Source organism: Oratosquilla oratoria, chromosome 12 (genome assembly GCF_046742065.1).
Source record: "Oratosquilla oratoria isolate Oo_2021 chromosome 12, ASM4674206v1, whole genome shotgun sequence".
Classification (NCBI taxonomy): Eukaryota; Metazoa; Arthropoda; class Malacostraca; order Stomatopoda; family Squillidae; genus Oratosquilla; species Oratosquilla oratoria.
In genome coordinates this window covers 13960874-13985064 of record NC_134788.1, presented here as the reverse complement: position 1 = coordinate 13985064, position 24191 = coordinate 13960874, and the positions used below count along the sequence as shown (strand labels likewise).

Here is a 24191-nt window from a genome sequence, read left to right as displayed (position 1 = left end):
TTTTTTAAATAATACACAGGTAATACACCGGTAATGGCCTAGACGTTGGTTTGACCACCTCGCAGGTTTTGGCTGATGCCACGCAGTATGTCTTGGAGAGTTTTCCTGCCTTCCTTAGAGTCCGTCACCAAGTTGTACAGGCGAACTAAGAGTTCGATGTAACACCGCTTCGACCGCTTGTGCTGACAGATTCCACGGTCATCCTGGAGGAGGACTGCATCTACGGTGGATACCTCTGCCTGGAGACACTCGATGAGCTTCCATATGGTTGGATTGACGTAGCCCACTAGACTGGAAATTTTTTTGTTCTAGCCCTCGCAGATGTTATTGGTGCGTGGATCGTTGGCTAACGTGGCATTGTGCTGGTTCCACCGGTCAGGAGTGAACATTAGTGGACTGCGGCGAAGTCGAAGAGGCTTGATGACTCGAGGGGTGGTGGTGACTCGGCGCTGGTGACGGAGCGTCCCAGAGACGTAAGTTGAGTTGAAGTACTTGACCAGGGCCTCAGCTTCGTCGGGCATGGTGGACTGAAGATGAACCATGCCTGCCTTGACCTCCTCCTCAGGGGGTAGGAACACATCTGAGGTGTGACCAGAGCAGTGGGGTGTGAAAGAGGTGTGATTAGCACTTTTTGAGCAAACATAGAGCACATTACATTACTGGTAAAGAACAAATGTGTTTCATCGGAATTCATCTTATGTTTAGTAACATAAATAAAAAAATCAAAGTTAAAAACAACCAAAACATTAAAGAAAAAACATATATACGAACAATAGAGAACATATTTGGACAGTTTTTAGGACATTTATTTTGAGGACGAGTTGACCACCCAGCTTGTCATTCGGGGACCAGTTATCCTAGGGGAGCAGTTTTGGGGACCGGTTGACTGGGGACCAGTTTTCTTACAAGCCAACCAACAACTGACAAGAGAAAAACGTATGATGAAATTGTTTTCCGACATCACAATGACAAAGGTTTTGGTGAGCTCGTCTCCTCTAATGTAAGGTAAGAGTGAACTGATTTTACATGTGGCCAGGAGCCGATATATGTACAGCGTGGGTAGTCACCCATAGTGCGTAACTACATAATTGCACTGGATTAGGTTAAGTCGGGTCAAGCAGGGTCGCAATGTCAAAGTCGCGTCAGACGACATAACGCGCGTTCCATGCCGCGTGGTTATAGTGGTTTGTACAGATCACTCCATATAAACTTCAATCCTCAAATTCCACTACATAAGTACCCCAGTCTACATCGGTCTTGATGATGTTCAAGTAAGTGAGCAAATCGTCCACAATTATAAAAGTCTTTCTATCAATTTCCCCAGTACGTTAAAGTGTAACCACTTTGAAGATTAAAGGTGTCTAATTTTACCAGAATATATTTTTAGTACATCACAAAGTCACCAAGACTCTTTCGCTTTTTGTTTATTAAAACTGGAAATTACTCCCGGGTCGACGGTGTTGCTATGGGCTCCCCCTTGGGGAGTATAGAGGAACTAATATTTTGTAGTATGGAAAAACCGGAGTTAAACTGCAAGTATATTGATGACATCTTCATTAAAGTTAATGACTACCAAGAAGTGGAAAACCTCCGTCTTAAACTACAAGAAGCCACAGGACTTAAATTCACAACTGAACACAGTGTGAGTAACTCCATGCCCTTACTAGATGTCCTTGTTACCCAAAGTGGACATAATTTCACCACCGATGTCTACACCAAACCTTCCAATGAATGCCAATGTCTCAACGGAAGCAGTGAGTGCCCCAATCGATATAAGCAATCTACCATTGGGGCTTAAGTCCGCCGAGCACTTACGCACTGTGATACCTGGTCAGAAGTCCAACAAGAACTCGAAGGCACTACCCAGGTACTAGTAAATAACGGCTTCAGCAACAAAGAAATTAATAAGATTACCAAAAATATATTAAAGAAATGGTACACCAACTCCAACAGTACTCCGAACCAAGAAGAAATAAAACTTTTTTACAAGTCACACTTCTACAGCTTACAAAGAAGATGAAAAGGCCATCAAAGACATTGTCATAAGAAACATAAAGCCTATGAATGACAACACTTCAATCAAACTAATCATCTTTTATAAAAGTGAGAAAACATTCAACCTGCTTCTCCAAAACAACACCCGCCAAGAGAGAAATGAGCTAAAAAAAAAAAAAAGTCTCATGTTATATACGAATATAAATGCACAAAAGGGAACTGCAAAGCCCTTCCTTCCTCGTGTATAGGCATGACGACTATGAAGGGCGTAAACCTGAATAATATTCAGATCTCCCTGGTTCATCTGGATAGTCACTCCAGTCAGGCGGTTGCTGATCTGTCTTATATTCTTCACTCTGTTAGCCAGCTGGGCAGAAATAATAAACCCTACGCCATGCAGTCCGTCTTCAGCTCCTTTGTGGACAAGCTGGTAGTCCTCATGGATGATATTCACATTCTCGCCTCTCATTCTTGTCTCACTGAGGCCAACCAAATCCCATCGTCGTTCCTTCATAAGATCCACAAATTCTCCCATTTTCCCTCTAAGGGTACCCACGTTGATTGTAGCTATCCTTAATCCTTTTCCGGTCCTAGGTCGATTCCGATTGGGGTAGTCCGAATTCCGAGGCTGGTTCTGAGATTCTCGAGCAGTGGCTATTTTTACGGGAGCGGCTTGCTAAGCCTGTCCTCCCAAACCTCCCCCTTTATCCGGGCTTGGGACCGGCATGGGAAGCGGCGAACCAGCTCCACAAGGCGGAGTTTATTATCATTATTATTATTATTATTATTATTATTATTATTATTATTATTATTATTATAATTATTATTATTATTATTATTATTATTATCATTATTGTTATTATTATTATTATTATTATTATTATTATTACTATCATCATTATTATCATTATTATTATTATTATTATCATTATTATGCTGCGGTACGTGCTGCGGTACGGGAAGCAGTGGAGAAAATGCAAGAAGAACCTCCCATAAACCTTCCCAATTACACTCACCAAATTGAACCCTCTGAAACTACTACACTCACGTTTGTCCCCTTTTCCCTTATAAAGCGGAACTATACAGGCACTCTTTCAGTCCTCCGGCACTCTACCCTCCCTTAGACACACATCAAATAACCTCATCAGCCAGTCCACTATTATTGTACCTTCCTCAGACACTCTGCATGGCACACATTTGATCCAGGAGCCTTACCTGTTCTCATCATTTTCAGAGCTATTTACACCTCATCTTTTATTGTTTCTTCTCCATTTTCCTCTCACATCAGAGTCGTTTTCTTAGCGCTTCCCAATGCTACCACCAATCCCTCCCTATCCTCCTCCACATTGAACATCTTTCTAAAATACTCCGCCCATCTTCCCCTTGCCTCCTCCCCTTCCGTCAAAATCTGTCCATCTGCACCTTTTACCTTTTCTTCTCTTTTTGACTCATCTCCCCTTCTACTCTTAATTTCCTTCCAAAACATCTATTTATTACTTTTAACAATTTCTGTCTTACACCTTCCCATTTTACATCTGCTTTCTTCGTTGCCTCCTTTAATTTTTTTTGTTTCTCTTCTTTTTTCTTTATACTTCTCATATTTTCTCTCATCCTACTTTGCAACCAGTCCCTGAATGCTCGCTTCTTCTCTTCTGCTACCTTCTTCACTTCATCATCCCACCACTCACTACCCTTCCTTCTATTCCCTTCCATCCTTCTTATTCCACATACCATCTTTGTACGCCTTGTCACTTCCTCCCTGAAACACCCGCATTCCCCTTCCACACCTACTTCTACTCTAACCTTCCACTCCTGACTCCACTCTATCCTTCACCACATTCCACACTTCTCTCAGCTTCCCCTGGTACCCCTGATCCATTTTCTTCTAATCTAAACAGTTTACTCTAAGCACCTCTCTACCTTCCAGCCTTTTCCTCTTTCTCCACCTATCCCCCACTCTCAACTTACCTTCCCCCCCCCCCCAAAAAAAAAAAAATCTGATATTCCTCCACCGCCTCCCCTAAGAACATGGACATCCAATAACTCTTCCTACTCTTTTCCTGGATACTACTACATAGTTCATTAACCCATTAAACTCTGATGACAAGATTCTTGTCATCGGAGTTTAATGGGTTAATGCCTTACCAACCACCCTTACATCTACCACCCTCTCCCATGTGTGTACTTATGTATGCTTGCCTTTATTCACAAACACTACGTTAGCTATTATCAACTATCTAAACATGTATCCACTATTAACTCTCCACTATGATTTTACCTAGCACTTCACACTTCCCAAAAACTTCATTTACTGGGTCATTCCCTATTCTAGCACTGAGATATCCCAGTACCATTACATTGACATTCCTCCCTAATCCCTCTATGCATTCATTTAAATCTGTCCAAAAAACTCCCTTTCCTCTACACTCTTCTCACTACCAGGCCCATATGCGCTTACAAAGACCCACATCTCCCTATTGTCATTATCATCCACATTAACCATGAAGAAATCTCCTTCCACTCCACCACTCGCTTACCTACCTCCTCACTTACTTGTAGAGCCACCCCTTCCCTTCCTTGTCCCCTCTCAACTACCTTTTCAAATAGCACTCTACACCAAACCCTGGGCGATAAGACGCCAATATCTTAATCCTTTCTCCAAAACTTTCTACGAAAGCAGGACTCCTAACCAAACTATAAGCTAGCTAGACCAATAGATGAAATATACAATAGCATAAGGTTTAATATATTCTACAAAGACAGAAACAGTGGGAAACTACAAACTATAACGACCAACCAATATCCCTCCCCCTACCCACGTCTCTCTCTCTCTCTCTCTCTCTCTCTCTCTCTCTCTCTCTCTCTCTCTCTCTCTCTCTCTCTCTCTCTCTCTCTCTCTCTCTCTCTCTCTCTCTCTCCGTATGGGATCTTGATTATTTGCTTTGTGCAGGTGATATTTTTGGAACTTCAGTGACACCCCAACAAATCAGTCACACAGCAGCATTATTCCTATAATTAGAGACTAATTTACTCTTAAAAAATAATGTTATCTCCATTTAGCTTCTACTGTCCCTACGTTCCCTGCTTTGAGTCTCTCTTTTGCCACCTTTGTGACGTAATCTCTATTGTATTCTAATTCTGTTAACGTTATGCATAGCTGTACTGTACAACGAAAATTGATGGGTCATTCTGTATGTGTGTGCATACATGCGTGTAACAGGCGTGAATCTTCTAGAACATTCTAATTGCCATTTCTGTTTACTTAATTAATAATCAATTTATTTGTAATGCGAAAGTTGAATGAATGGGAAATAGATCATTAATACTATCCAAATTTGAATTATTGCATAACTGAAATACGAATGAATGTAAATTTCTATGTGCAAGGAATAATTGTGGAAAATTAGAATAGGCAACTGTTTTGGGCACGCCGTCCAAGCGTGAATTTGGCGTCAAGCAAGCAGTCACGAGAGAGCGGGCATTGATTTCAAAGGATTACAAAGGCGGAGCATGCCGACAGGAGACCTTTTGGTCCATAGCTAGGTCGGATGCGAAAAAATCATAGTGATAATAAAATAATGAATAAAAACTATAATAATGTAAATAACAAATAAAATATATAAATAAATGCATAGGTATAGTTAAATAATAAACAAACAGGTAAATAGTAAATAATAATAAATTGACATATAACTAATGATAAATGAAAATCAGACAGACAAATGATAACAAAACAAAAACAAATAATATAAAATAAATTATAATCATTACAGCATCTTGCTTAGGTGTATATCTAAATGATTCTTAAAGCTTCGATCTGAACTACATTGCACTACCTATGCAGGAAGTTTATTCCATTCATTAACTACACGGTTGGCAAAGTTGTTTTTACCTACTTCCAAATTGAGTCTATTTCCGGACAATTTGAGACCATTGTTTCTTGTCTGATTCTCATTCAATGTGAAAATTTGGTCACTTTTGATGTTGTCAATTCCCTTTAAAATCTTAAAGACCTGTATCAAGTCACCTCTGAGTCTACGCTTTTTTAGGGAAAACAGATTCATATGATTTATTTTTTATATTTGGAATCAGTTTTGTGGCTCACCGTTGTACTTTTTCCAGTCTGTCAATGTCTTTAATGAGATTCGGTGACCATACGGAAACAGCATATTCCAAATGTGGACGAACTAACGATTTATATAGCTTGTTAATGAGTGATGGACTTTTGAAATCAAAAGATCGCGCAATCAGTCCTAGAATCTTATTTGCTTTCTCAGAGGCTGAAATACACTGCTTGGATGATTTGAGGTCGTTACTGATAATTACGCCGAGATCTTTTTCACTATCCACTTTTGTTAACGAATTTCCAAATAACTTGTAATCGTACTTACTGTTATTTTTACCTATGTGCATTACCTTGCATTTACTTGTGTTAAATTTCATTAGCCATTTTTCAGACCATTGCTGTAATTTATCTAAATCTTCTTGAATATCTAATTGGTTTGAGTGATCATTTGCCACTCCGCACAGTTTTGTATCATCAGTCACGTGTGAGAGAGTGTGCCAGTGAGAATTCATATTGTAAATTTCCTGTGAATTTACACTTTGAAAATACCTTCAGCGTTTTACTTTCCACCTTATTGGACAACCAATATCTCTTTGGTACAATATGGTTCCCAAGGATAGAAGAATTGATTATTGCTGAAACTGTAAATACTTTCTCTCTCTCTCTCTCTCTCTCTCTCTCTCTCCTTCTCTCTCTCTCTCTCTCTCTCTATCTATCTATCTATCTATCTATCTATCTATCTATCTCTCTTTCTCCTTTGATAGTAAACAAACGAAAAACGGAGAAAGCATCAATAAATGAAAATTCTGAACAAGATGTAGAAGAAGATTGGAAATAATTAAAAGTAAGATATGGAACAAAGAAACAGTGCATGGCATGCTGGAACCCACAGGTCAAAGAGGCAGTGAACAAGAAAATGAAAGCGTTTAGAAAATGGATGTTTATAGTATTCCTTGCAAAAATTGTAACTTTAATTACAGTATACTGGACAAACAGGCAAGGATTTAAAATTCAGAATAAACCAACATAAATATAACATCAGAACAGGGCAAGATTCAAATGAGTTGTTTTTGCATTTAAGGGATTTTAATCATTGCATTGATTGGGATAACACAAAGAAAATTGTCATAAGTAAGGACATTGAGGAGAGGAATATCATAGAATTATGTTATATGAAAGCTTCACTTGAGAACGACATGAATATGAGTATGGGAATGTACAAATTAGATAACTTTATAATATACAAAATTGTTGACAATAGCCGGCTCAAATATCCGGCAGTGCTGAGAGAGTGAGATAATTAAATTTTCATATTCTCCTTAATCAATTTCTTTATTTATTATCTCAGCTATTATTATTCCTTTATTAGTTCATTTATTCGGCTGGAAGTCACTCTTCAACAGCATAGATGTTACCTCTCGCTCGGGTGTACAACTTTTATTGAGATTTGTATAAAACTTTGTTCCCAATAGTATAAACTTATAACTTTGTCCTCAGGCGAAGAGAGCATACATCATTAACGCATTTTGTGTTAATAAGAGTATTTTATTCTCATGCCTAAGGGAATTTCAGATTGTATATATTACTGTGTATATGTTTTAATGATAAAGTTTATTTAAAATCCATTCAACTCCGATGACAAGATGTCTTGTCATTTGGTCAAATAAAACAAAAAATCATAAAACACCAAAATGTTTGATCAAACAGCACCAGAAAAATATGACGTCAGTCCTCCTCGCTTCGCTCGCTCGCGAGCGAAGCGAGGAGGACTGACGTCATATTTTTCTGGTGTTTGATCAAACATTTTGGTGTTTTATGATTTTTTGTTTTATTTGACCAAATGACAAGACATCTTGTCATCGGAGTTGAATGGGTTAAAATCCATGGGTATGTCATCATCATGAAAGGGTCAAGTCAAGCAACAAACCTATGTCAGTCCACAAGCAGTTTCATTCATTTTCCAAAGTGAGGTCAATACCCTGAGTTGAGAATTAGCTCTGCAATATAATACTGCATATACAGATTCACGTTTTAGTGATATTGTGTACCTGCTTATAATTGGAGGGATTACGTTATCAGAAATGAATGTTAGAAATCCTAGTTTACTGTCTAGTGTAAAAACCAAACAAACTTCTATTTTTATAGTAATTTCATTTTATGATATACTATTATATCAAAGGTAATTCATGATTACTAGCAAATGTTAGTTTACTGTCTAGAATTTATCGTAACGTCCATGTAAAATTAGACCAAATCTGTATTCATGTAGGAGTGAAATATTTATAATCATTGTAATCAAATATGCATTCAACTGCAGAACTGATATAAAATTGTGTATTAATGTATCATGACATCTTAATATTCATTCATATACTAAAATTGGCTTGTTTGTCACATAGAAGGATAATTCTGATTTTCATCAAAAAATATATCAAATATATGTTACTATAACATACATTTGATTTAGTATCATAAACCATACATTATTATAGTTTTTTTATTTACATTATTATAGTTTTTTATTTACATTATTATAGTTTTTATTTACATTATTATAGTTTTTATGATTTTTTTTCACATCCGACCTAGATATGGACCAAAAGGTCTCCTGTCGGTATGCTCCGCCTTTGTAATCCTTTGTAACCCTTTGTAACAATGGACCTGTCCTAATTCACCCATAGTGTGCTTCTTTTGTATATATATCGTCACTGTTTCCTTACTCTGTACCTTTGAAAATGTTTTGAATAGACGAAAACATCACCTTCCATTTTATTTCCAAGTGCTTTTATTACACACACACACACACACACACACACACACACACACACACACACACACATACTATATAGTTGATAACGTTTCATTCGCGTAGAACTTCTTCAGAGAGTGTACGAAACATTAGAGTGTTTAGGGTTCCGAGCCTTCCTCTGTGTTTATGTTCTCTATCATCCTAATCATTGATCCGACGAATACAAACTCTTCGGTACTCCTTACCATAGGATACTTCGCGTAGCGCAATATTCCTAACGCTAAACACTGTGTGTTGTTTTAAAACACCTCACTCCGTGGGTCTGGGCAACGGTTATCCTCAGTAAGGGGACCTACTGGGGCAAAGCTCCCCCCCCCTCCCCCACAAGTCTAGCATACTATACTCCATTCTCTTCGCGGTAGCCAACGAGTCAACATCTCTCACAATACTTGCTCCAATTTACCCAAGTTCAGTTTTGGGAATGATATCCCTTATTTGAATGATAGTGAAGTTTCTCTTATTTACACTATAGTGCACCCTTCTTATTCCACGGTTCACTATTTGCGTTTGTGTAGTGACGAAAATAGGGCAACCTGCTTCGTCCGCTTCCATCGGCCTTCCAGCACGCTCAGGAGTTCGGCGTCCTTTTTGAGCGTCGTGCATCGAAAACATCCGGTGGCCTGGAATTTCTTGAGTGCCCTCTTCCTATCCCGCTTCATTTCCTTAACCGCCACCGAGTATCCTACCCTTCACTGTAAGTATGGAATCTGGTTCTAGTGTTGTTGTTCGAGATAGGTTGTGTGCCTTCGCCGAAGGGAAATATCCCTGCCTTAATCCGCTCCCTCCTGCACACGCGGATCCACACATTTGGTGCATCAAGTGTAGGAATATAGAGTGTTCCCCTTCATCCCCGTGTGAAACGTGCACTCAATGGGATGATAAGCAGTGGTCCGCGTATTTTCATGCTCACAAGAAAGTGCATGCAAGGAACAAGGTACACAAGCACAGAAAATGGCTTCCTCCGTCACCCCCCGAAACAAAGAGAAGGCATACTACGCATGCGGAGGAGACGAGCAGTTCTCTCCCTCCTCCAAAGCGTAGTAGACGGAAAGGTTGTACAACATCGACCTCGAGTCAATCTCAGGCCAAGTTGTCTCCTATTCCTTCACCCAGGGCGGTTATCATAGACGGACATGCGCCTCCGGCCACCTCTAACTATCGCTCCTGTATGAGTTTTTTCCCGGATGTGGCTGTTTGCGGCTCGCCCTCGGCCCTTCCCGGAAACTCAATCCCCAAACGGACAAAGAACCCGAGTTCGAAGACGAAGAGCGCCTCAGCCTCTCCTACTAATCGGGAGTCCCGCAGTCCACCTTCAATCCATCGTAAGACGAGCCGGGTGATCAACGGAGACCTTTCCATGCTCGTTGGGCAGGAGGCCCAAGGTGTACCCACGCGCGCGTTACTTGTGGGTAACACCGCCTCGTCCAGAGGAGGAAGCCTTCCCTTTGAGTCCCACGGGCCATCCGAACCCAAGCGGGACTCTCAAGCGGGCATTCCCAGGACCTCCTCCCCACTATCTGTTCACTTTAACACAATGAGAGAACAGACGGAGGAACAACGGGAATTTATCCGGGTAACCCAAGCAAGGTTCATGTTGCACTCGGAAGCTCGTCAGGAGTCACCACCCCCAAGAGCCCCCCTAGAACATATTCCACTTGATCGGAACCCCCCCCCCCCCCGAACCCATCAGTGACGATGATGGAAGCGTGGTGTTTCTCGCTGACCGTGCAGACTTCTCCTACGACGACGACGATGTCTACAGCGCCGTGGAAGAGGGGACAAGCTCCCTATCCCCTCACGATTCCCAGTCGGAATTCCCGATGGTGGTTAAACCTTCCTTCTCAGACATCCTCGCGAGAGTTCGGAGGGTGAATCGACTGGACCAAAAAAAAAAAAAAAAGAAGAAGAAGAGGAAACCACATTCGAGTCTGAAATCTTCAAGATGGGCAATTCTAGGAAAGCAAATCCACCTCCAATCCACCTTCCATGGAGTACGCAGATGGTAAGAACCATGACCCAGGCCTCCGACGCTCTCGCAAAAAGGACAACCGAGAAAGCGCGTTGGCTTTCGGTTCCAGTGGAACACCAAAAACGCTTCTACACCCCATCGGGGACAAACCTCAAGGAACCCTCGATCCCGGTGAGGTTACCAGAGCTGGTCAAAGTGGATGCGGAATCACTACCCAGAAGAAACGTCATCCTTTCCGGCAGAGAAGTCAGAGACCACATTCAATCCCTGGCTCTGTCCCTTGCGGTGAACTCCTGGCTGGAACGCCTCTTTGCCTCAGTAAGGGAATTCTTACCCGAACTGCAACCCCAGGAAGAATGCGACCTCCAGGCTCTATTGGAAAGCGCGAGCAGAGCTCTGAAGCATCAGGCGGCCTGCCTCTCAACGTTTTAGGCCAACTTCGAGTCACGCAGGAGAGACACCATCCTTGGGGGCCCCAGTGACCCCCTCCTCAGAGTGATTTATGCTCCATTGAAGAGGGCCTCCCTTCTAACCCTCACGCTGATTCCCCCGGAAATGGTGGATTCGGCAATCGCAAGCGCAAACCAATTGATGCATAACAGAGCCATCGAGAGAACAGCCGTCCCTAGCTCGAGGCTAAGGCCCAACCCCCCATCGGCCCCTAGGTCCTCTCAGACGCAGAGACAGCCTTTTCATCACCCTAAGAGAGAAGAAAGGCCACCACTCCATTCAAAGTCGAAAACACAGACAGAAAAGCCCCGCCCCTTTCCGAATAGAGAACATAGGCGCAAACATCATAGAGTCTCCTGACCCCCCCCCCGCAGAAAATTCTAGGAATTCGCCTACCCGCCCGCAGAGGATAGGAGGTTGCCTCTCTCTCCACTGGAGGGCATGGGAAGAGGCCGGGGCGGACGACTGGACCATACAGGTCATCAAGGCAGGCTATCGCCTTCCTTTTCACACCGTCCCAAGCCTCTCTCCCTATCCCATCCAAGTCAGCAGCTACCATCCGGACTCGGATCGCGGGCGGGCCCTAGCGGAGGAAACCTCCGCTCTGCTTCAGAAAGGAGCTCTAGAGGAAGTCTCGACTCCGGACCCAGGGTTCTACTCAAGGCTATTCCTCGTAGAAAAGGCAACAGGGGGGTGGAGACCAGTCATCGATCTGTCTCCCCTCAACAAATTCCTTTCCCTGACGAAGTTCCGAATGGACACCCCAGAGTCCGTAAGGGCGTCTATCAGGGAGGGGACTTCATGGTGTCACTGGACCTCCAAGATGCCTACTTCCAAATACCAGTGCATCCTTCATCCAGAAAATTCCTCAGAATCGTCCACAAGGGCAACACCTTCCAGTTCACCTGCCTATGCTTCGGCCTTTCCACAGCACCCCAAGTCTTCACCAGAGTGTTCAAACTCGTTTCAGCGTGGTCACACTCCAAAGGAATTCGCCTACTCCGTTACCTGGACGATTGGCTGATGCTGGCACATTCCCCCCAGCTATGCCAAGAACACCTGGGAATGGTCCTAACCCTCGTCCGCAAATTGGGCACCATAGTCAACCAAACGAAGTCAGATTTCATTCCAAGACAGAGTCACATACCTGGGTATGGTCCTGGATTCTTCCATAATGAAGTCCTTCCCAGTAGAGAAGAGAATCCAGAACCTCACTTCTCTCGTTGTACAAGCACTATCGACCGGGTGCCTGACGGCGAAACAGTGCCAAGTCCTCCTGAGCCATATGGCCTCCGTCGAGAGGTTAATCCCCAGGAGCAGACTAAGAATGCGACGGCTACAGTGGCTCCTCAAGTCTCAGTGGTCCCCGCAAGGGGGAAAAACCCGACAACGCATCACCCTTACCGGAGAAGTCAAGGATTCTCTTCTCTGGTGGAAGGACCCGTGGAACCTGCTCTTGGGGATGCCCCTCGGCCCATCTCCCCACGAAGTCCTCCTATTCTCCGATGCACTCCAAGGAGGGCTGGGGAGCCCACCTCAACGACGATCACGTCAGCGGTTCCTGGTCCACAGTCGAGCGGACAGCCCATATCAACTGGCTAGAGTTGAAAACAGTACTGCTGGCTCTCCGTCACTTCAAGGATCAAATCTCGGGGAAAGTAGTGGGCATCATGTCGGACAATTCCTCGGTAGTAGCTTACCTGAACAAGCAAGGTGGCACAGTCTCACAGGACCTACGCCTTCTGACGATGGACATCCTCAATTTAGCCGAGAATCTCCAAGTGTCACTCAGAGCTCGCTACATCCCAGGGAAGAAGAATGTCTGGGCGGATCACCTCAGTAGAAGGAGTCAGGTAATCAGCACGGAATCGTCCCTCCATCGGGAAGTAGCGAACTTCATCATCAACAAATGGGGCTCCCCTCTGGCGGACCTTTTCGCCACCAGATGGAATCACCAGCTCCCAATATATTTCAGCCCTCTCCCGGATCCGCTGGCAGCAGGAGAGGACGCTCTTCTGCAAAGCTGGGATAACCTCGACACCTACGCTTTCCCACCGTTTCCCTTGCTACAGAAGGTGCTCCAGAGAGTAAGAAACGCATCCAGCCTTCGGATGACTTTGATCGCTCCTTGGTGGCCAGAAGCCCCATGGTTTCCAGACGCCCTCGAGCTAGCAGTGGAAGAGCCTCTGGCCCTTCAGAGAAGACCGGACCTTCTGCATCAACCGATCAACGGGGCCTGGCACAAGAACCCGTCAGCTCTCGATCTTCACGCGTTCAGACTATGGTCCGGATCCTCCTAGAGAAGGGTTTTCCCAGAGAGGTGGCCGAAGACATGTCCGCTCCTATTCGCTTTTCTCAGCTAACCTTTATCAAGAGAAATGTAATGCTTTTGCAGAATGGTGCCACTCCCGGACAATAATCCCAGATCATGCCACCATTCCTGAGATTGTCTCCTTCTTCCACTTCCTCAGGAAGTCCAAGGAGATCTCCCTCTCGGCAGTGCAAGGCTATAGGGCAGCGCTCAATCAGGTGTCTTCTCTGAAGAGAATGGACCTAGCCCTGTCACCAGAAATTACCTTGCTCTTCAGACATTTCAGAAAATCGTGCCCCCCCCAGGGAAATCACTTCTCCTCCGTGGGATGTGGCATTAGTCCTGAACTCTCTGCGGGGTCCCCCTTACGAACCCCTCCGTGATGCTCATTTGAAGGACCTCACCTTGAAGACAGTTTTTCTCTTAGCCCTAGCATCTTCCAAGAGAGTAGGGGAGTTACATGCCATCTTTTATAGAGTCGCCCGCTCAAAAGGATGGCAAGAGGTCTCCTTCACTTTCCTGCCCCAATTCATTGCCAAAAACCAAGATCCGACCAAAGCCGACCCTAGATTCTGGTCCTTTAGTGTTCCGTCCTTAGACGACTTTGTAGGGGGCGAACAAGCGGAAATGGTATTATGCCCGGTACGAGCCATCCGGACCTACCTCAAGAGGACTAAACATCTTAGACCAGAATTGCAGAGGTTGTTCGTCTCTACTAAGGGTAAGCCTAAGCCCGTCACTAAGAATTCAATTTCTTACTGGATCAAGGAAGTCATCCGCAGAGCCTACGGAATGAGCCACACGGATTGCCCTAGAGCAAAAGCCCATGACCTGAGGGCAGTAGGGACCTCCCTCGTCTTCCGAAAGAATCTGTCGGTCAACCAGGTCCTTCAAGCAGGTATATGGAAGTCCCAGACTACGTCCACTTCCTTTTACCTCAAAGAAGTCATGTGGGAGTCTTTAGGGAACTTCTCTGTGGGCCCCATAGTGGCCTCCCAAGAAGTCCTGAGATGACCCTGACAACTCATCCAGGTTCTGACTCGGCAAACACGGTGATACCTATCCAAAGTCTTTCTCATACTCCTACATTCCCTTACCTCACCAAGGGCTCTCAAGCATTCCAAGGGAATCAATTCAAGCCCTTCAAGTGGTACAAAGTGAGTATACCCTGTCTGTCTCCACTCCTGGGAAAAGAACTAGGTGCCCTTCAAAGTTTAGGGGAATGTATAAGGGTCTGGTCAACGTAGGTCTTAGCACACTAAAATTTTCCTTACGGAGGTTTCCCAGGCTAGATAACAACTTCCTTCCCTCCTAAGTCCGAGTCTCCTATGGTAAGGAGTACCAAAGAGTTTGTATTCTTCGGAACAAATGTAATTTTTGCAGGAAAATTAATTTTTCCCTGATACAAACCTGAGGTACTCCTTACCTATAATGGCCCTCCTCAGCCACCCCTCTAATAGTTCCTTCTCCCTTGCCTGTCAAACCTTGTGATTAATTTCATACCTAGCTCAGAGAATGGAGTATAGTGTGCTAAATTTGTGGTGGAGGAGGGGGGGCCCTGTCCCCAGTAGGGCCCCTTACTGAGGATAACCGTTGTCCAGACCAACGGAGTGAGGTGTTTTAAAACAACACACAGTGTTTAGCGATAGGAATATTGTGCTACGCGAATTATCCTATGTTAGGGAGTACCTCAGGTTTGTATCAGGGAAAAATCAATTTTCCTGCGAAAATTACATTTTGTCTAAAATACTTGTCTATATATATATATATATATATATATAATATTTTTATTTATATATATATATATATATATATATATATATATATATGTTTATATTTGTGTTTGTATATATATATATATATGTATATATGTATATATATATATCTGCACCTTTTACCTTTTCTTCTCTACTTGATTCGCCTCCTCTTCCTCCCTAAAAGGAAGTAAAAGTAAAAGGTGCAGATGGAGAGATGATAATGGAGGAGAAGGCAGTAAGGGGAAGATGGGCAGAATATTTTAGGGAGTTGCTGAATGTGAAGGAGGATAGGGAGGGAAAGATAGCTGCAGTGGGAAATGCTAAGAAAATGAGAGTGATGAGTGAGGAAAATGGAGGAGAAATAAGGAAGGATGAAGTGAAGGCAGCAGTTAAGATGATGAAAGCAGGTAAGGCACCTGGTCTGGATGGATGCCATGCAGAATGTCTTAAAAAAGGAGGTATAGTGATGGTGGACTGGTTGGTGAGGTTATTTAATGTTTGCTGGAGAGAAGGTAGAGTGCCAGAGGACTGGAGGAGTGCGTGTATAGTTCCACTTTACAAGGGAAAGGGGGACAAGTGTGAATGTAGTAGTTTCAGAGGGATTAGCTTGTTAAGTGTAGTTGGGAAGGCTTATGGGAGGATCTTGATTGAGAGGATTAGGAGAGGAACAGAGGGAGTAATTGGTGAGGAACAGTGTGGGTTTAGGACAGGTAGAGGTTGTGTAGATCAGATTTTTATGGTAAGACAGATATGTGAGAAAGCTATAGGTAAGGGGAAGGATGTTTTCTGGGCCTTTATGGATCTGGAAAAGGCTTACGACAGGGTAGACAGAAAGGCACTGTGGGAGGTTATGCGGATATACGGGATAGGAGGAAAGCTTCTGGGAGCTGTCAAGAGTTTTTATGAGAGTAGTAGAGCTTGTGTCAGGATTAGAAATGGAGAGAGTGAGTGGTTCGAGGTAAAGGTGGGACTTCGTCAGGGATGCGTTATGTCACCCTGGCTGTTCAACTTATACATGGATGGGGTGGTGCGAGAGGGGAATGCAAGGGTAGTGGGTCAGGGATTGGAAATGGTTAAGGAAAATGGGGAAAAGTGGGAGGTGAGCCAGCTGTTGTTTGCGGACGACACTGCGCTTGTGGCAGGATCGGAGGAGGGATTGAGGAAGCTGGTGACAGAGTTTGGGAGAGTGTGTGATAGAAGAAAGCTGAAGATAAATGTGGGTAAAAGTAAGGTGATGAGATGTACAAGGGGTGACAGTGGCAGTAATCTGGAAGTGAGCATTAAGGGAGAGCAACTGGAGGAAGTGGATAGTTTTAGATATTTGGGTGCAAATGTGGCAGGAAAGGGTGGAGTGAAGGTGGAGGTAGAATGTAGATTGAGAAAAGCGAGTAAATGCCTTGGTGGTTTAAAAAGTGTAATGAGGAATAGGAATCTGGGAATGGATGCTAAGAGGAGACTGTATGAAGGAGTGATTGTGCGAACAGCACTGTATGGAGCAGAAATGTGTTTGAGATGAAGTGTCAGAAGTATGATGGGGGTTACTAGGCTAGATAGAGTGAGAAATGAGGAAGTGAGGAGGAGAACAGGGGTGGAAAGGGAGCTGGGAGATAGGGTGGATGAAAGAGTATTAGGATGGTTTGGACACATGGAAAGAATGAGTGAAGAAAGACTAGTAAAGGGGGTATGGAAGGCAGATGTGGAGGGAGTGAACATGAGGGGACGTCCTACGATGAGATGGATGGATGGGGTGAAGGGGGCTTTGGGGAAGAGGGGAATGTCGGTTGAGGAAGGACGGGAGAGGACAGAAGACAGGGGTGAATGGAGAATGGTTGTATTTGTAAAATGTTGTGATGCATGAGGTGGATTGGACGGGGGAATGGGGGTGAGGTAGTGTGTGTGAGCAAAAATTTTTGACGCAGCCCGAAGGGATTTCTCTCCGTCCTCTCCTTTATATGGGGGGACGGAGAGGGGGGGTCGCCGATTTAATGAAGCGGCCTTGCTGTGGATGTGCTGTGTCCTGCGACACTGCTTCTGACCCAGGTCGGTGGACAGGGTGCAGGGATGACCCGTCATCTAGGAGGTGCTAAGATTGGAGGGGTGTGGAGTGTTTTCGGGGATGAAATGGGTGGGAATGTTTTTGTGCCTTGTCCTTTTTGGCTACCCCCCTGGTAAGAAAAAAAAAAACCTTGGTATATGTATGTATATATATATATGTGTGTGTGTGTGTGTGTGTGTGTGTGTGTGTGTGTGTGTGTGTGTGTGTGTGTGTGTGTGTGTGTGTGTGTGTGTGTGTGTGTGTGTGTGTGTGTGTGTGTGTGTACAACACTGAATGGGTCGCAGTGAACATATTTGCATCTACCAACCCCAATTCACTTTAATTCTAAGCCATCAACATCGAGAAACTCGAGGAGGCACAGATGCAGAAATTGATACGTGGTACAGCTAAAGACTATGTGTGTGTGTGTGTGTGTGTGTGTGTGTGTGTGTGTGTGTGTGTGTGTGTGTGTGTGTGTGTGTGTGTGTGTGTGTGTGTGTGTGTGTGTGTGCGTGTTTACCTAGTTGTATCTTACGGGAAGGGGAGCTATGCTCGTGATGTCCCGTTTCTGTATCTTGGCATATCTAATTTGCTCTTAAATTCTTGTATTGTTTTTGGACACACTATCATTTCCTCGAGTATGTTCCATACATCCACTACTCTGTGGGAAAAGCTGTTCTTTTTTCAGGTCTCTTCTATAACTCTCCTTTTTATCTTCCTTCTATGGCCTCTTGTGTTTCTTTTATCCCAATTTAGTCATTCTTCTCTGTCAAGGACTTTCATACCTCTCATCATTCTACTGATGGTCAAAAGGTCACCTCTTTCTCTTCTTTGTTCCAGAGTCGGTAGTTCTAGTTTTGACAATCTTTCTTCATATGACATTTTTGATATTGTTATGGCGGCCATCTTCGTAGTCGCTATCTGGATTCTCTCAATCTTCCTTATATTGTAGGAGAGAGGCCGAACGCAGAGTATGGGATCCAATATATTCAACGTTTCGCCCAGCAGGGCTTCTTCAGAAATAACATCGATGAAAAACATATTACTCCTTATATAGCCCGAGCCTTGCGGGCTCGGGCTATATAAGGAGTAAAATGTTTTTCATCGATGTTATTTCTGAAGAAGCCCTGCTGGGCGAAACGTTGAATATATTGGATCCCATACACTGCGTTTGGCCTCTCTTCTACAGTGCTGTTGCAGTCGTTGCTGCTTTTACTCTTCCTTGTATTCTTTTTAGCACTGGATGATCATAGTATCGCTGCGTACTCCAATTTAGGTCTTATCAGTGTGACTAATATTTTCTTCGTCGAAGTAAGTAAATACCATTTTTATTGATCTTAGCAAGTTGCAGGCCGACAATTTTGTTTATATATTTGTCAGGTGTGTGTGTGTGTGTGTGTGTGTGTGTGTGTGTGTGTGTGTGTGTGTGTGTGTGTGTGTGTGTGTGTGTGTGTATGTGTATGTATGTGTATTCACCTTGGTCTTTTGGATCACGTGTTGGACTCGTGATCGACAGCTATTTCCCTCCCGGAAGAGAGCTCAGAGCTCGTATGACCAATCTATTGGTAGTGCTATGACGTTTCACACACACACACACACCCAACTCCCCGCCCACGAAAGTCAGAGTAACGACCCGAAGCGCAGCGATACCGAAATAATTTCGGCCCTGGGAAGGATTCGAACCATGTACTGCGAGCACCACCTTACTTCCCAGTCCAGCACTCTACCAACCGCGCCACCGCGAAGCGAGGACTGGCGTAATATTTTTCTGGTGCTGTTTGATCAAACATTTTGGTGTTTTATGATTTTTTGTTTTATTTGACCAAATGACAAAAATCTTGTCATCGGAGTTTAATGGGTTAAATCACTTTTCTACATCTCAGTACCATTCGCCATAGCCCCCCTCCGATCTGTTTACAACTAAGTAATTTGGCATATTTCGCGCGCGCGTGTGTGTATGCAGAAAAACCACTTTGAAAATGTCTGAATAGACAAAAGCGCTCGTTTTTCTTTCTGTTATTTTCCTAGTGGTTTTTCTGCATAATTAGAATCACGCGTTCGCGTGATTTCTTCTGCATATATATGTATATATATATTAGCAAGTCTATGCTTCTACCAACCACGCTATCGAGGCTATAAAATCCTTCAACCTCGGGGTTAATCTAGACCCGCAGGATTTGAGTCGACTGCTAACTGCCGTCCTAATCTCAATTTTACGAAGGAACAAGCCGAGCTATAGGTAGTCAAGCAGGAACGCATCCTTGATGGACTTTCGACGTTGTAATACCTGAATAGAATCACCAATGACGACGATGTCAATCACACAATTCCGACAGTTGTCCACGGACTTGTATGTTAGCAAGTCTATTTCATAGCTTCCATAATGTGGTTGGTATAAGCATAGACTTGCAAACTTAACCCATTCAACCCCGATGACAAGATGTCTTGTCATTTGGTCAAATAAAACAAAAAATCATAAAACACCAAAATGATTGATCAAACACCAGAAAAAATATGACGTCAATCCTCGCTTCGCTCGCAGCGAAGCGAGGACTGACGTCATATTTTTTCTGGTGTTTGATCAAACATTTTGGTGTTTTATGATTTTTTGTTTTATTTGACCAAATGACAAGACATCTTGTCATCGGAGTTGAATGGGTTAAAAGTCCTGGGTTCGAGTCCGTGAACAGCTGTTCGGAATTGTGTGATTGACATCGTCGTCATTGGCGATTCTATTCATGTATTACAACGACGAAAGTCCATCAAGGATACATACCTGCTTCACCACTACCTATAGGTCGGCTTGGTTCTTCGTGAAATTGAGATTAGGATGGCAGTTAGCAGTCGACTCAAATCCTGCGGGTCTAGATTAACCCCGAGGTTGAAGGATTTCATAGCCTCGATAGCGTGGTTGGTAGAAGCATAGACTTGCTAACGTACACTGGGTTCGAGTCCGGGGACAAACTGTCGGAATTAAGTGATATATATATATATATATATATATATATATATATATATATATATATATATATATATATATATATATATATATATATATATCCAATTTAATTCTAGTCAACTTTGTTCACCTTAAAAAAGGTTGAACCTCATTTTGACTAGGCCAAGAAATGTTCAAGAATATTCAGGACTCGTAATTCCTGACCTCTGTAATGGCCAAGGTTGAATAAAACGCGGGTTCTTTACAACTGCAATAACGTTTATTAGGTAGTAACAAACCAAATCCTCTTTCTCTCTCTGTCTCTCTTTTACCCATTAAACTCCGATGACAAGATTCTTGTCATTTGGTCAAATAAAACAAAAAATTCATAAAACACCAAAATGTTTGATCAAACAGCACCAGAAAAATATGACGTCAGTCCTCGCTTCGCTCGCGAGCGAAGCGAGAACTGACGTCATATTTTTCTGGTGCTGTTTGATCAAACATTTTGGTGTTTTATGATTTTTTGTTTTATTTGACCAAATGACAAGAATCTTGTCATCGGAGTTGAATGAGTTAATTCTTGTAAAAAAAAAAAAAAAAAAAAAAAAAAAAAAAAAAAAATAAATAAATAAAATAAAATAAAAGTCTTCACAGTATACCTTTTCCTGTCTGAATTATGTTTCAGTATATGAATAATTAGATAAATAAATTCGTTAAGATCTAAGTTGATAGAAAGAATCGTATAAATCCCGTATTCAACCTCCAATGATATTGAAGGCGTTTGGTGGACGAGCGGAATATGGTGGTATTCTTTATAAGAAAAAAAAAAAAATCCTTATGTAAATCCTTGGAAGGGAAAGATTTATATAAAGAAAGATTTTTTCAGAATACCACCGTAAGAATCTTACGGTGGTATTCTAAAAAAAAAAAAATCCTTATATAAATCTTTCTCTTCTAAGGATTTATACAAGAATTATGTAAGGATTTTTTTTTTTTTTTTTTTTTTTTAAGAATATCACCGTTAGAACGTCGCTTCTTATGACTAAGGTTGGGGTAAAGATGGTTCGAATCCTGCCGCCGACAAGTAGATTTAAGGAGATGGTTAATTAAATTCCACACTACGAATTACGGGGCACCGTCTTAGCCTAGGGGGCGGGGGCGTTGAGTTTCGCCATTTGATGACGATTTAGTTTAAACTAAATCGTCATCACAAAGATGGAAGTTGCTCGACCGTTTAAGCACCTATGCGGTGCGGTTTTGAAATCAACCAGCTCTCCTCTCGTTTGGCACACAATCAGGGAAGATATTTGGACCATGACGATAAGTCTTGTGACAAAGACTGCGGTCATTTTCTAACAAGAACACCATCAGTAAGTCCTTGAGTTTATGAGCGATATCGATCAAGCTTTGAAGACGGAATTGAAATGACAGATTTCACGATTCATTTGTCGTCTTTTTTCCCTTCCTCTTCTGTAATCTATTGTAGGTTACGTTAGGCCTGAATTAGAGTGACTTGTAACAGTGAATGGATGACGAGTTTACGGAAATATGAACCAAAGTTAACGATAATCAAATAAACAAAAATGCTCGTTTTGCTCGGTGAGATTATCACTCAACAATGATTGTTCATGATTGTCTTGAGCATTAATCATTTGTGTTTGAATGATGGGGGCTGTTTTGCTTCGAGCGACTGCCGCTAGAGTCACTAAAAACAAAGAATTAGTGCCCTAGACCCGGAGTTCTCAACTTATTTTCACATATACCCCGTACTTATGCATTGCTATTGTTTAACCTTCTGGAGATGACTTCAACACTGAATTTAATCGTTTTGCATCCACTATTTACCAGAGGTTTGCAGTTGGTGGCCTCTTTTATTGACCCTCGTGGCCCAATAGGGTTCCATGAACCACAGGTTGAGAACCATTGCCCTAGACAATCGTGTGACAATTATCGTTGAGAAATGAACGATCATCGTTGACCAAGCAAAACACACCATAAACGTGTTGACGCCTACCTCTACCTCTTTATTTACATTTCTATCCTCAGCTACGTGTCAGAATAACAATGGCGGAAACAGACGCTCTAATCCGGACGTTGATATTGGTCTTATCTGAGATGTTTTGATGTTTGATCTCCCTGTGGGTTTCAAGATCATGGGGTTGTTTGCCACAAACCTTGGGAAAGACAGGCGTTTTTTCTATTAGAAAATACCAATTTTATGGCAAACTTGCACCAGTCTGTGGGTCTTTGTGCCAAGCATCACCATTCGCAGTTGATACCCGCTTCAGACACCGCGGCTTCAAACTGCGGGACAACTAATCTATTTACCAAGTTGAATGAAGGTGAGTTAATTGCACTAGACACTGAGTGCAGTGTCTGGTCTCTTTGTCAACAGAGTAAGAGAAACAAGATAATCTGAAAAGTCTGGTGTAAACAGAGTGATCTATGAGATTACATTTGCTAAACTAATCTCCTGTATTGAAGATACTCCCAAAGATGATGTAGTTACGACCATTTTCAAACTCGCCACTACATAGACAGCAGACAGTCCTGAATCCCAACTAGGTGATGACCATCACATTAGACCAGCTACTGGACACGCTGGCGGAGAAGATCTAGTAGAGCTGGGCAACAAGCTATGAAGAAGAGCACTTTGTTTTTGATACTTGGTCAGGGTCCTCTTCAGACGTTTGGAGATCTTCTGGAAGGCAGTGGGTCGATTGGAGCACTTGTCCAAGCTCGTGTAGTCACCATGTCTTACGCCGAGTACTGCGGACAACACGACGTCACTGGAAGACCGGGCAACTGGAATGGGCTGAAGCGTCTCCCCCGACTTCAGTCTCTGGTTCTGGAACTGGGTGTAATAGTTTTCGTGAGAGTAATGCGACAGGGTGATGTACATCGCTTCACAGCTTCAACATGTATCAAAGTTAGACATTATCTGGGATATGTAGATGGCTGAAAGTTTCAAGGATGTTATGCGCAGCGAGAAAGACAAACCACCGAGAGTTGTTCTCTTTCTCGATTAAAAAAAAGAAAAAAAAATGCCGCAACCATGAATCTCAAAGACATGTTAGGTCGAGCTCCCTGTACCCATGAAAAGATGCTGTTCAGCAAGGATTCAACAAAGTTTCAATACAAACAATTGACACAGATGTTGTAAATCTAGCCTATTCATAACCCGGCGTCTCAATATCGCCTGCACATAGCCAGAACAGATGTTCCTTATCGGTGCATCGTTTTGATATTCCCCTGCCTTCATTAGGTGCTGCCTCACCGTGACCACTTTTGAAGGCAGGAGGAAGAGGACAGCACGGAACACCTTCAAACACAAACGTAATTGTCACCGTACCATTCTCAGTTTCGGCTGCCACACCAAACCTAAAATCAAGACTTTCAGGGACCACTAGAAGGCAGTCAACGAGACAAGGAAAGGACTATTCTCTCAGGAAGGCAAAGCTATGGCTGTCTGCACTTGCCCAACACATCACTGGGCTGCCTGACCATACCTAAAGCCAGGAAATTTAGGGACCATTAGAGGGCAGTCAACAAGACAAGGAACGAACTATTCTCTCAGGAAGGCAAAGCTATGGATGTCTGCATTTGCCCAACACATCACTAGGTCCAGAGTTTTCGTCTCCAAGTGAATGGGGTGGAACAAGGTCTAGTTCCAGGGGGGTTTGAGGAAATATGCTGGACAACCTTACCAGAAATCACGTGAGATTTTGGGGAGCTGAAGCGTTGTGGCTACAAAAAGAGTTGCAGAAGGAACTGGAATTGTCCAAATTCTGCTCTGAAGTGCACTGGTCTTTGTGTCAACAATAGGTTTTCCAATAACTGATTCCTAGAACAGGACTT

General features: G+C 43.0%; 1 protein-coding gene across 3 annotated transcripts in view; it reads right to left on the bottom strand.

Moving 5' to 3' along the window:
* Window positions 1-298: 298 nt before the first annotated feature.
* The window catches only part of LOC143030990 (uncharacterized), a 70447-nt gene continuing 46554 nt past the window's right edge, over window positions 299-24191 (bottom strand). For 2 of the 3 annotated variants that reach the window (XM_076194303.1, XM_076194306.1), the window contains exon 5: window positions 20929-23187. The gene's annotated coding sequence lies outside the window, so the exon portion shown is untranslated. Of the gene's footprint in view, window positions 581-20928; window positions 23188-24191 lie in introns of those variants that run through there. The other variant, XM_076194304.1, reaches the window with a different exon arrangement.